Source organism: Erinaceus europaeus, chromosome 2 (genome assembly GCF_950295315.1).
Source record: "Erinaceus europaeus chromosome 2, mEriEur2.1, whole genome shotgun sequence".
Lineage (NCBI taxonomy): Eukaryota > Metazoa > Chordata > Mammalia > Eulipotyphla > Erinaceidae > Erinaceus > Erinaceus europaeus.
In genome coordinates this window covers 79642967-79658276 of record NC_080163.1, presented here as the reverse complement: position 1 = coordinate 79658276, position 15310 = coordinate 79642967, and the positions used below count along the sequence as shown (strand labels likewise).

Below are 15310 nucleotides of genomic sequence, written 5' to 3'. Positions count from 1 at the left end.
CCGTTAGCCTGTATGATAGTTTTCCATCCTTTCACTTTAAGTCTGTGTTTATCTTGTTGTGACAGATGGGATTCTTCCAAGCAGCATATGGTTGGGTTATGTTTTATGATCCATCCCCCCACCCTGTGCCTTTTGATGGGTGAGTTTAAGCCATTGACGTTTATTGATATTATGGATTTAATGTATTGTAGTGCCATTGTTCAAAAAAAAAATTTTGTTTGCTCTGATATATTGCCAATATTATAGTGATGTTCTTGTTTATAAGAGGTCTTTTAGAACCTCTTTCAGCGCCGGCTTGGTGATGGTTTTTTCCTTTAACTGTTGTTTATCTAAGAAGGTTTTGATCCCTCCGTCTAGTTTGAATGAAGGTCTAGCAGGATATATTATCCTTGGTTGAAACCCTTTTTCATTCAGTGCTCGATAAATATCTTGCCATTCCCTTCAGGCTTTTAGAGTTTGAGTGGAGAAGTCTGCAGATAATCTTATGGGTTTTCCCTTGTATGTGACTTTTTGTATCTCTCTTGCAGCCTTTAGGATCCTTTCTTTAGCCTTACTTCTTCTCATTGTGACTATGATGTGTCTTTGTGTCTTCAGGTCTGGGTTGATTCTGTTTGGTACTCTCTGGGCCTCTTGAATCTTGATGTCCTTTCTGTTATTCAGGTCTGGGAAGTTTTCTTCTATTATTTCCTCTAGAATGTTTGCTTCCCCTTCCTCTCTTTCTTCCTCTGGCAGGCCAATTATACGAATGTTACTTCTTTTGAGATCATCCCATATGTCTCTGCTGTTGTTTTCAGTGTCTCTCAATCTCTTTTTAAGCTCTTTCACCTCTTCATTTTCTCTAGCTCATCCTCTGTCTGACTAATTCTGTTTTCTGCTTCTGTTAGTCTGCTTTCCCTTGCCACAGCTTCTTTCTTCATTACAACTATTTCAGCTTTCAGTTCTCTAATTGCCTCAAGATAATCAGTATTTTCCTTGGGGGTCTCAACTGTTATTTCCCTAGTACTGCCATTCCTTTCCTCCAATGTTTTCATTTCTGTGATTAATATGTTTATTATTTCTTGCATACTTTTCTTATCTATGGTTACTTCTGACTGATTTGTAGTTCCTTCTGGGCTCTTGTCTTCATTTATTGGAGTAGCAGTTTTATTTTTTTTTTTTGATCTACCCATTTTTATGATTTATGTGTTTCTTTTTTTTTTATGCTCTGTTGTTCCTCAGTTGTTGTGTCTTGAGCACAAGTAACACTGTACTAAAAACGTTTATGACAATTGCACTCACCAACCTCCGGAATAACAGTAGCAACTGAAGCAAGTATTGAAGTAGTTTAATCGTTACCAGTTAGCCAAACAATTTCTCCAGTGTGTGAAAAAATAGTCACCAAATCCCAGTGAAGAAGAAAGAGAAAAGAAAGAAGGGATAGCAAGAATAGACAGTTATGCAAATCTACTATCCACTGTATATTCTAGGTGTAACAAGAGGGGAAAGGGAACTAGAGCAGAGATACACACATAGAGAGGCCACTCTGAGTCAGATTTCTTCCCCCAAAAAATTCACAAATTCAGAAAGGCAAAGAATAAGGAAGAAGTGTATGACAAGATTAAAAGAGAGAGAGAGAGAGAGACAAGAGAGAGAAAAGGGAAAAGATAAGAAAAAGAGCTGTAATTAAAGAGCAGTAAAAGGAAATTCCCAAATGTGTATCAGTGAATTCAAAAAAGCACACTGTTTGTTGGTGTGGGGGATGAGGGATGTGACTTTGGAAGCTGTAGGAATAAGGGAGAAGAGATGACAAGAATGAGAAAAAGAAAAAAAAAGAGAGAGAGAAAAGAAAAAAATAAGAAAAAGAACAGTCATAAAAGGGCAGTGAAAGGAAAGGGTTTTTTTAATGTATTTATTTTTAATTATTTAATTAGCTATGCGAGATGAGGTGGGGAGGGGGTTGGCTACTTAGAAAGAAAAAAAGGCCAGAGGTTTCAGAAGTGTATAGACTTAGAATTAATGATACTCCCTGGTGGGACAGGAATTTGGTAAAGAAATGGAGCTCCTAGCAGGGGATCCTGTTAGCAGCTGGTCCCCAGGGACTCGTTATGGGGGGGGGGGGAGAGGTATGCTTGAAAATTAAAAGGAAGAAAAAAAATTTTTTTCCCCTTTTTACCCTACTCTAATTTTGAACCCAAATTAAGTTATAGTCACCTCCTTGGTGTCACCGCTAGGACCCCTTATTGGCTGGCCTGCTAAAGGCAGAAAATCCTATCGTTTCCAGGAGATGTGGTCAGAGCTCAGCCACTAGCAGCTTCTCAGTCCGCCATCTTCTGGGAAACCCCCCTCCCCCAGAAGCTTTTTTAAAGGATTTCTCAAAGACGAAAACTAGCTCCAAGTCCTTTTGATCCAATTAGAGCTGTACTCAAGGATGTCCTCGTATCCGCCCTCAGGGTCGCGGTGGTCCCCGTAGACTCCCAAGAGAAAGCCCCCAAGCTACAGTGCTCCCTCCTGGTCCTCTGCCGGCCACCCAGCAGCGCTCTGCAACCGGCCGAGGAGCCGCCTTCCCGGGCCGAGGACAGTGCCCAGCGCACCCACCTTGCCCGCCGCTGCCTGGGAAGTCTGGAGCAGCCCGCCCGCTAGTCCGCGCCACTTCTACTCTAATTCTTAACCCAAATTAAGTTATAGTCACCTCCTTGGTGTCACCACTAGGACCCCTTATGGACTGGCCTACTAAAGGCAGAAAATCCTACTGTTTCCAGAAGATGTGATCAGAGCTCAAGCCATTAGCAGCTTCTCAGTCCGCCATCTTCCCATCCTAATTTTTCTTAACAATATAAAAGCATTAAAGAGATATAGAATGGGATCTCAAGGTCTGAATTTTCAAAAAGTCAAAAACTTCTACCAAAAGACATCTTTCATGAGCTCATGAAAGTTATAACCACTTTAGTTATTTAATGAAGCCTAGATCCTATCCCTAGACAAGACCCATGGGAATATTCTGATTCAAGCCATGCAAACTTCTGAAGCATATTTAAATTAATTAAGTAAATAGACTTAAAAGCATAATTACATGGCTGTATGCATCAAGTTCCCAATATACTGTCCCATGCTGAGACCAAGCTTGGAGAAACCATTCAAGAGAAATAATTGAAACAATCACCTTTGTCCTCAGGATCCACACATGCCTCAGGGTTTCTGACACCTATGGAGCTATCTAATTTGAACCTCAGCTGGCCAAAATGTAAATAGCAATATATTCCTGAGGGTAATGAAAATGCGGTTATTTCCACAGGAGACTTGCTGCTTTTTAATTTAAAGATATATTTCTTCTTAAATAATAATCTTACTTTTATATATTATAGAATAAGACTTTCTCCTGTTATATAAGTTATTTATATGGAGTTGAAACTAATGGAAAGATAAAGTTATAATTAATTTATGCTAACAATATTTGTATGGAAACACTCTATCTCGATGGAGTAATTTCAAATTGCTTAGAAAATTCTCAGTTACTTAAGTAGTTACAGGTTTTTGAAGCCCTAAATGGTACATATCATATTAAGTTGCATGTACTTGAAAAGCAAAATATGTTTTTTAATCTTCTTGTATCAGAGCAGTAAAAATTAGTTTTATATTTTCACTAATATGTTTTGATTATATCTCTCTTATAGTGAATAACAAGCTCCACTTACCCTGCTATAGTATGAAATAGTAAGTGGTGTAAAATTGTTTGGGGAATATTATTGAGGAAATCTGTAGTAAAATATGAAAACTTTATATGATCTGACGAGAAACCAGAGTATTGGGGAATATTATTGGTCTGTACCAAGTGTTTCTCATTTTCATTTTATTTGTTGCCATCAATACATGAAAATATGTAATTTAACATATTTTGAGCAATTTGGACATATTATTGTTATAATAATAGAACAGCAAGGGTGTTTGTCAACCTATTTTATGATGCTCCTTATAATTCATCATTATGACATACATTATTTTTGTGATTGATATGGCCTTATTTTGTTTCTCATTTTGTGAAATCTAAAAATCACTCTACTATTGAAATATACAATTGCAAAGAATATAGGAAAAAGTCCAAGAGTTTACACCACAGGGTGAAAGAGAAAAGTTATATACAATAATTTCCTGTTTTCAAAAGCTAATATAGGGGTATACCGGTTTAAGAGAGATTTTTTGAAACATCATTCTACCAAGTGAGCGCAATTCAGTTGCATACTTTATTGCTTTTTAGTTGGTATAGTATATGTGTGGAACAAAAGCAGCAGATCTGCCAAATCCAGAGACTGTATTGCGAAAATATTCCTTCTTTGTTTCCAGTGCCCATTCTATGTAAGTTAGATTTATATTTAAACAAAACTAATATCTTAATTTAGTATTCATTTTAATCACAAGAGCACCAAGTAAATTTTGGTAGCATCCAACTACAACTTATTCAAATCAATAATTTAACTAGCAAGAAAAAAAGAAATGGCAACATAAGTGCCATTTGTTAAGAAAGGGATGAAAAAAGTCATGGATGTTTGACTGAAAAATTAAGAACACCCAGTTGTATATAACAATGAGAGAATCAATTAATTGAATTGGAAAATTATTACTAGAGATTTGTATGATTACGATGATGAAAAATGGTGAAGAGGACATCACACAAAATTATTTTTTCTGTAGAATTGAAAAGAACTTGGAATTTTGTTTAGTTCATTTATCCATGTAATACTAGAAGTCACTCTATAATATTCCCTCATTTGTTCAATTTATTTATATCTTTCTTTCGGTCATGGGCAAACCATTCCACTGAATGACTATAGTTGTATTGCCAATTAATTCTTTTTTGTTATTTAATATATTTTTATAACCTCACATAAATTTAAACATGAGATTCTAATTTAATTATTTAAATTTAAAATTAATTTATTAATTATAAAGAAAACTGTGGCCTGTGAAGTGATGCAATGGATAAAGTGTTGTATGATCATGCTTATTTATGTCCTGAGTATCCCAGACATCACATTTGCCAGAAGGATACTCTGGCTCCTCTCCCTCTTCTCTCTCATAAATAAATGAATTCTTATTTTTTTAAATTATTAAATCCACATGATGTCCAATTGCCCAAATGTATAATATATACTTGATTATATTTCCTTTTAATATCTAAAACCCCATAATGTGTGAGGTAAGGTCTGATACAATAACTTCCGTGGAAACTTTTGGTATATCTAGCTACCTCTTATTTTGCTTCATTTCAGGCATTTTCTGTATTATAATATTTATAATATTTTTTAGAAATTTTATTTTATTTAACAAGAGAGTGACAGGATGTGGAACAAAACACTGTGGCATATATTGTACTAGAGATGGAAATTAGGACTTCATGCTCCCATCTTGTGGGTCACATGGTTTTACAATTACTTATTTCAGTGACTATAAATCATTTCAGGATAGTGTTTGACTGTATTCATGTGCCACAGAATCATTGATCTCTTATATTACATTATTTTCTCTCTAGTATCTTTTTAAAATCAAGTAAAAGATTATTATTTTCAATTCTATCCTTTCTAATTTATTTACTTATTTATTTTTATTTGTAAAAAGGAAACATTGACTAAACCATAGGATAAGAGGAGTACAACGCCACACAATTCCCACCACCAGAACTCCATATCCCATCCCCTTCACTGATAGCTTTCCTATTCTTTAACCCTCTGGGAATATGGACCTAAGGTCATTGTGGAATGCAGAAGGTGGAAGGTCTGGCTTCTGTAATTGCTTCCCTGCTGAACATGGGCATTGACAGATCGATCCATACTCCCAGCCTGCCTCTCTTTTTCCCTTGTGGGGCAGGGCTCTGGGGAAGCGGAGCTCCAGGACATATTGGTGGGGTTGTCTGTCCAGGGAGTCTGGTTGGCATCATGTTAGCATCTGGAATATGGTGGCTGACAAGAGAATTAACATACAAAGCGAAACAAATTTTTAACCAATCATGAACCTAAAGGCTGGAGTAGTGCAGATGAAGAGTTGGGGGTGGGGGTCCTCCATTTTGTAGATAATTAGTAGGCCTATTTTAGTTATATTCCAAAGGGCCTGTGGCTATACTAGTTTTATTTATTTATTTATTTATTTATTTATTTATTTATTTCACCATATCACTACGTAGCTCTGGCTTACTGTGGTGTCTGAACCGGGAACTGGAACTGAGGATCTTCAGGCATTAGTGTTTATTTGCATAAGCATTATGCTAGCTTCCCTCACCCTTTTCAAACTTCTTTAAAATTGAAAAAATAAATTAAATTTTGGAAACATATTAAGTATTATATACATCTTCTAAATATTAACTTCTATTATATTTCAAATACTTGGTAACTACTGGTAAATATAGCATCATATATTTCTACCTTATTTTTCTGGCTATTTCTATTATCTTCATTATTAATCCATGACATACCATTTGTAACTGTTATTAATATATCTAAGGTGACTGAAGTATATTTGTAATATTCTATCATTTGATTTTGTGTCCACTTAAAATCTTATTATACTTCCTGATAGATCCATTATTTGTAATGAACTTTTCCCTTTCCAAGTTTGCAATCAATTCTGATATTTATCCTAATTCTTTCTCATCCCAAATTATTTTTATTACTCAGCATTTAAGAAAATATATTCATATCCTAAGTTCAGATATGAAGTAAACACCTTTTGTTTTCATCATTATTCAGCATGTCCATCACAAATCAGTGCCTCTATATGACCTTGTTTATTACTTATTTAACTTTCACAAAACAAATGTTAGCTATTGTCCTACCCATACTTCTCCTCTGTCAGCAATGCCTTTAGAAAATTTCTCAGCTAAAGAGCAAAAATAGGTCTTTTATTTATTTTTTTAATTTTTATGTCTTTACTTTGGGACATGGGAGGTGATCAGTATTTACAACTTAAAGGTGCAAAGTTACTTTCATCAAATAACATCTCAAATTCAGTGTCTTAATTTTTTACATATTCTCTCAGTCAAAACTATATTAGATTCCATTTTTATATTGTGGACCTAAAAATGCTGATTCTAATTCTCCCTCAATGTTTTATCGTAGAAAAAGAGATAAAAATCTTGATAAATTCTGGTTTTATATCCCTCTGCTAATAGGTAAACATTTTTCACCAATAACGTCTTAAGAACGCTTGAGCGGGGAGTCGGGCGGTAGCTCAGCGGGTTAAGCTCATGTGGCGCAAAGCCCAAAGACCGGCATAAGGATCCCGGTTCAAGCCCCTGGCTCCCCACCTGCAGGGGCGTCGCTTCACAGGCGGTGAAGCAGGTCTGCAGGTGTCTGTCGTTCTCTCCTCCCTCCTCTGTCTTCCTCTCCTCTCTCCATTTCTCTCTGTCCTATCTAAATAACAACAACAAGGGCAACAGAAGGGAAAACAAATATATATATATAAAAAGAACGGTTGAGCTGTAAAACATTAGGTCATACTAGATGTGTGTTGTTGTTGTTATTGTTGTTTGTTTGCTGGCTCTAGGTTGTAGAGAGAGGGAGAATTAGAAGAGACCATAGCACTGAAACTTACTCTGTAAGGTAGGGATTAGATTAGAACCTGGGTTGCATGGCAAAGCAGCACACTATTAAAGAGAGTTACTTTTCTGGTCTCCTAGCTGATTATTCTGAAAAAATTATCATCCCAGAAAATGACTCTACTAGTTTCTAGAATGAAGAAACTCATTTGTCTGAGAAACCCAATTTCATCTTTGAACCATTTTGAAGAAGCATACTTTTAAAATTTTTTATTTATAAAATGAAAATACTGACAAGACCATAGGATTTGAGGGACACAACTCCATACAGTTCCCACCACCAGAACTTCATATCCAATCCCCTCCCTTGAAAGCTTTCCCATTCTTTTTTTTTCTCCTTTAGAGAGTATTAGAGCATTAGAGAGTAATCCTAAGGTGGCAGATGGTGGTGCACCTAGTTAAGCAAACACATTACAGTGCACAAGGACATGGGTTCAAGCCCCTGGTTCCCACCTGAATGGGGAAAGCTTCACGAATGGTGAAGCAGAGCTGCAGGTGTCTGTCTGTCTCCCTCTTTCTCCATCTTCCCATCCCCTCTTAATTCCTCTCTATCTCTATCTAAATAACTAAATAAATAAAATTTTAAAAAGAGAATAATCCTATAGCTGTGAGAGTCAAATATAAGATGACTAGAACACTATGGTTATTTATCATGTAGTTTGTTTTTGACAGTTTTTAGGGCAGACCTTATTGAGTTTCTCAACACTACAAAGTGGATATAATTTTCTTTAGCAGTTGAATATAATTCAATATAATTATAATAAGTTGAATATAATATAATTATAATAAGTTGAATATAATATAATTATAATAAGTTGAATATAATATAACACTATGGTTATTTATCATGTAGTTTGTTTTTGACAGTTTTTAGGGCAGACCTTATTGAGTTTCTCAACACTACAAAGTGGATATAATTTTCTTTAGCAGTTGAAGACATAGATATTTTGGGGAATTAAATAAACTTTACAGGGTCATACTGATGATCAATGTAAGCCATATGAGTTGTTTAATATCTAAATTCATGCTTTTTATGCCATATTCCATGCAGTGTTATTAAAATTAAATTATATCAATAGTTATTAATTATTATTTTATTTATTTATTATTTTTGCCACCAGGGTTATTGTTGGGGCTTGCTGATATATCTACAGAACTACTGATCCCATTGGCCACTTTTTATCCTTTTCTTTTAAATTTTATTTTGATAGGACAGAGAGGAATTGAGGGGTCTGAGGGTGATTGAGATGGAAAGAGACAGAGAGACCTACAGATCTGCCTCATGACTCATGAAGTGTCCCTCCTTCAGGTAGAGAGCCTGGCCTCATACCAGGGTCCTTGAGCATGGTAACCTGCACTCAACCTGGTGTGCCACTGCCTGGGTCCCTGTCCTATTATTTATTAAATTGCTTCTTACTGCTCTTCAGCATGTTCACACAGCAATATATAATATATATATTATATATATCATCACTGCTTTATTTTTTATTTATTGAACAAAAATACCTGTCATCTCAACTATTAAATAAATTGGTGAACATACCAAATCATTCATAATCAATATATAATTAAGACCTTGAAACTGAAAATTCCAAGCATGACTGCCCTTTTGCGTTGGTCAGAGTGGGCATTCAGGTTTACTTTCAAAATATAGTAATGACACTTATTAATCATACTTTTAAAATATTTTATTATCTTTATTTTTATTGGATAGAGGCAGTCATAAATCTAGATAGAAGGGAGTGATAGAGAGATAGAGAGACAGAGAGATACCTGCAGCCCTGTTTCACCACTCGTGAAGCTTTCCCCCTGTAGGTGGGGACCTGGGGCTCGAACCTGGGTCCTTGGGCACTGCAACATGTGCACTCAACCAAGTGCACCACCACCTGGCCCCCATTAATCATACTTTTATACAGAGAATAAGGATCCTCATAAAAGTGATTTTATGCCAGTGATTCTGATCTAGTCTTTGCCCTGGTTCAATTATATTTTGCTCAGGAATAATTAGTAGGTCATGAAAAAGAAACCTCATTGAGTATGATTTAGAATCATTGCTTATACTAACTTTTATGGGCCGCATTTCCATTTTCCCAGTTAATTCTTCTGAACATAGACCATCCTATAAATCGTGTCACTAACCCTAGCCAAGGTGGGGGCAAATCCTTCTGTACCTGGGTGACCACTATGTGGGGGGTGCCAGCAGCTAGACTGCTAGAAAAACCATACAGCTTGCACCATCCCTCAGCATGGTGTGTGTGGATTTATTACAGAATTTATGAGGGTGAATGATATAGTTAATGTTGTAAGACTTTTTCCATTATAACCCTCTGTTTGTACCTCCTCATAATTTTTTGACAAATTGTCCCTCTCAGATGAAATCTTTCATGCTTAGTCTTAGCCCAGCAGTGCATTTTCTTTTCTTGACTTTATAAAGAAAAATTTAGTCCTTTTTTTTAACAAGTTCAAACAATTACCAAATGGTAGTTTGTTTTTTACTGAAATAAACTACAAAATCTGTATCATAAATCAAAAACTATATATAGATTTGTGTAAAATGATGTTCATTAGAACATCAATTATTTTGCAGGGGGAAATGAAAAATTTAGCCATTGAATAAAATATCACAGTAATTACAGACTTTTGTTAGTTGATGTATCTAATAGATTGTATAATACAGAGATCTGGAAAGAACTTCAGTATTCTCATTTTGCATAGATGAGAAAAAAGACCAGAAAGATAAAACCACTCACCCATGTGGGTGACCCAAATCTAGATCATAAAATATGTTAGATCACATTGAATTTAAGGTGACATTTTCATGTGTGCATATTCTCACAAATAAAGTATGTAATAAAATATGAACATTTTAGAGATTTGGTGAAAGGATTTTAAAGTGAAGACTTTTATCTTTGTTGTCACCAGGACTTTATGGGTCCAAATAGAGTTAGATTTTGTTTTGATTTGTTTACTTTACCAAATAGAGAGAAACAGAGGGAAAAAGAGATAAGGAAAGATACTCCAGCATGGTGGCTTCCTTCAATTAAGTGAGGGGTGGACTAGAACATGAGTTGTGCATATAGCAAAGCAGGTGAACTATACAGGTTAACTTTCACTGAGCCAGGGATTTTAAATGAAAGTAATGATGATTATCTTAACAAGATGAGTATCTATCTTTTTTCATAAAATGATCATGTGCCTTTCAAAAACACATTTGCAATGCCATGTTTTCTTTTTATATAAACAAATCATTTCAATAAAAATTGATTTATGGGTGCCAGGAGGTGGTGCACACAGTTGAGCACTCCCATTACCATGCACAAGGAATTTGAGTTGATTTGAGTTCACATTTCCATGTCCTACCTGCAGGGGGAAAGGTTCATGTGAAATGAAGTTATGGTACTCTCTGTCTCCCTCATCTCAATTTCTCACTGCCCCATCTATTTAGAAAAACAAAAAACAAACAAACAAAAAATCTATTGATAGGGAATTTATATGGCTAGGCTTTGTCATCATTATATTATAAACTTATCACGAGACTAAATAAATGTCAACACTATATAAGTATATTTACTTATATAAATGTAGTATATCCGTAATATTATTGTGAGTCCATTAGATGTTTTAATATTTCTCTTTAAATATTTTTTAAATTGAGCATTTGAATCCCACTTTACAAACTCTTTGGAAGCTATTTTTAACAGGCTTTCAGCAGCACAGTAAACAACTGCATCTTTCCCAAACACACAGATTCAGGCTGGCAAAATAGTTCACCTGTAAAAAAAAAAAAAAAAAAAAGTTCACCTGTACACAAACCAGATTTGACTCAGGCTGCCAACACACTGAAAGAAACTTTGGTGCTGGTCTCTTACCCTCTATCTCTGACTCTTTCCTTTCTGTCTTTATTACAAAAAAAAATAAAGGAAAACCCTAAACATCTGAATTATGAGTCATGACACAAGGTCAAGTGCAGTTAAATATATTTCATTGACTCCATAACTGAATAATTTAATTATATATATATATATAATTTTCTTCTAATTCCTATATTCTGCCATATCTGGTTTTGTATATTTTGAGCATAAGATATTTTGAAATATTCTATGCTAATCTCAGTTTTCTCCGACACCTATATTCCTTCTTGAATAAGACCTAGATTTAAATTAAATTTCAGAAACATTGAATATGTATTTAAATATTTCATGTAGACTTACCAGGTTTATCTCATGATATTAGTTAAAATTAGAGGGAAATATAATTGATAAATATAAATGTGACATGTATATATGTATATATGTATGTGTGTATGTGTATATGTGTATATGTGTATATGTGTATATATGTATATATGTATATATGTATATATGTATATATGTATGTATATATACACACACACACATAAATATGCCCATGACAAAATTATTCTCCTTTTTCATTAGTGTATAAAATATAACATTTAAGACAAGATTGAGTATATTCAGGATGGTATGGCCATAGACTAAAAGATAACATTTAAGAAACATAAAATTGCTTACACAACACTTAAAGCATTCTTATTTATACTTGATCTAATTGGTGGAAGTTTTAATTTTTAATTTGAATTTTTTCTGATATACTTAATTCCTGGTTGATGATTTAAATGCAACAATGACAATTTATATTTCTCTGAAAGCTCTTTTGCCAACCAGTGAGCTATAAAAAGAAAATATCACTATTATACTAGAATGGCTCTAATTTATTAAAACCATGTCAATATCTATGTTTTTAAATAGAAGTATAAAGTAGTATTAGTAAAACAGGAAATGGATACATGCATTTACAATAGCCTGTTTAGTGGTTTCTATATCTGTCTTATCTAATATGACATTCCTATAAAATATGCATCACTGTTATTTTTAAATAAAATATTGTTTAATAACATACTAGTATAGAATGACTGAGTTAACTCTTTGTATATTTAAAACAGTAGCACAAACTTATTCTAGATACTTAGAAATCATTCTGCTAAAAATAATAAAAAAGTATTCTTGCTCTTGCTTTCTCCCATGATGTCTACAGGTACTTTCTACTAGCTAGGGATCTCACCTCTCAGAACCCCTTTATAGCTATGAAGGCTGACAGATGACAATGCCAGTAGATCTATCTTAAATATATGTATATATGTATAAATAAATATATATTCATGATAACGTGTTCACTTATGCACCCTATATGCTACCACTTAAAAATGATTACTTTTTAATTTTTTTATTTATAAAAAGTTAACACTGACAAAACCATAGGATAAGAGTTGGGTACAAATCCACACAATTCCCACTACCAGAACTCTGTATCCCATCCTCTCCCCTGTTAGCTTTCCTATTCTTTAATTCTCTACAAGTATGGACCCAGGGTCATTATGGGGTGCAGAAGGTGGAAGGTCTGGCTTCTCTAATTGCTTCCCCACTGAACATAGGTGTTGGCAGGTTGATCCATACTCCCAGCCAGTCTCTCTCTTTCCCTAGTGGGGCAGGGTTCTGAGTGGGGCTCCAGGAAACATTGGTGGGGTCATCTGCCCAGGCAGGTCTGATTGTCATCATGCTAGCATCTGGACCCTGGTGGCTGAAAAAAGAGTTAACATATAAAGCCAAACACATTGTTGACTAGTCATGAACCTAAAGGGTGGAATATTGCAGATGAAGATTTGCGGTCTCCCTTTTGTAGATAGCTAGCAGGCCTATTTAAGTTATATTCCAAAGGGCTGATGACTATACTAGTATTTTCCTGAGCCTGATCTGATATGCAGGAGGACACAAGTTATTGTCTGGGGAGATGATGTCATGGCTGGAAAAAGGGCTAGAAAGCTAGATCAAGGAAAACAGTAGCTCCCAAATATGGGGAAGGTATACAAAAATTGTTGACTGTAGACCCCATCGATTTGACGTGGGGCCCATATTCAGCTTAGGAGCCTATGTAAACTTTTCATTCCTGTAGGTCCCAAATTGCATTCTATGGTCATGAGTAGGAATGTTCCAAGTTGCACCAATTTCAGGGTCCATCTTCCTCAGGTGATAGATAGAGTATGTAGTTCAACTTTCCTTCAGAGGATGGAACATTTTCTACCATTGTTGATCCACATTGAGGGGGTACTATGGGAGCCCACAAAGGGGTCCATTATGTTGTTCCTGAAGGAGATGACAATGGAGAGAGGGATCTGTTCAAGGTCTAGGCCCATCATGTCTGTGTGGGAATCTCAGGACTTCCCGACTAGGGCTCCAGATGATGGGGTGGCCTGATAATGACTGATGAGTCATCATTAAAGTATGCCAGCCTCTTGCCCTTATTCAACTTTTGTAGTCCTTACTTTGATTAGGTTAGCTTTGGAGTGACTGAGAGAAGTAGGTGAGGAGGGTATCTAGGTCTAAGTAGAAATGATTTCATTAGGAACGTTATAGTGTCTTTTTAGGTCTTTCTACTTGCTTACTACATAAACTGACTCACTGCAGACTATGTGCACTTTTGCTTTCAGCTATATATGTTGCCCTAAATTATGGATATATGTGTATATCTGCCCTATCTCATGGGACCTGGTCTATTTCTAGATTTTGGGGCTTTGTTAGGAACTGAACCCACTGAAATGGAATTAGAGAATCCTAAGAGAAAGGAAAGGTCTTGCCTGAGTAATGAGGCTGAAGGGTTGACATTCCATGACTGACATCTCTGGATACAGTCTGAAGTGAAGCATTTGGAGGTGACACGTGTTACATTGATTAAGTTGGGATCAGCAGATGCAGTATAATTTGGTATGAACTGAGAGAACCATGCAGGAAAGTGAACCCCACCATAGGGGTTCTAGGACTGGGGGAAATATGGGCTTTTAGAGGAAGCAGGAGGTTCCTGCTGTCTTAAGATTTAAGATGGCAATAGATAGTTATTGCTATAATCAAATTATTTGGCAATTGGGTTAACTTTGAAGACACATTTTTGGGATTTGCTGTATCATACATGGCATCAACATAATTCATGTCCATTGACATTATTTATATATAGCTGTGTCTTATAAAGCAACACCACTGGTTGCTTCTTTTCTCCCTGGTCTAAGCTTTAGAAAAATTATTACTTTTAAGTTATATTAAAGTTAATGACAATATAACATTATAGTGTAGTCATAATTAATAGTATAAGCAAATGTTCCCTTTCTTTTTTATAATAGTAATTTAAAACGTGTAACTTCTGTGGAGTCCTAAGAGTAATTTAACATCAGGTACTATAAAATTAATTACAAATGTATACAAAATGTATATACAAAGAAGTTAGTCTCATATTTATATAAACTAAAGATATATACAAAAAGTATTAAAGTCATAATAAGGAGCCAGGTGGTGGTGCAACTGGTTAAGCACATCCATTATAGTGCTTAAGGACCCAGGTTCAAGACCCTAGTCCCCATATGCAGGGCAAAGCTCTAGGAGTGGTGAAGCATGGCTGCCAAGACTCGCTCTCTATCTATGTTACCCTCTCAATTTTTCTTTATCTCTATCCAATAATAAAATAAAATAAAAATACAATCCACTTATAAAATAATAAAAATTAACATATTGATAATAAGTTTATACCTAATATTGATAATTAAATATTATTTTTAAACTATATCAAATATTTTGAAAACAGTTATAGTATAATGAAAAATATATATTTATGGTTTTATAAGTAATATTATTACATCAAGTCTCTAAGAAGGATAACACTGAAACATACATTAAAAGGGATGTA

General features: G+C 35.0%; 1 protein-coding gene across 1 annotated transcript in view; it reads left to right on the top strand.

The window, feature by feature from the left end:
* SGCZ (sarcoglycan zeta) overlaps nt 1–15310 on the top strand; it is a 375824-nt gene that overhangs the window by 7108 nt on the left and 353406 nt on the right. The window lies entirely within an intron of this gene.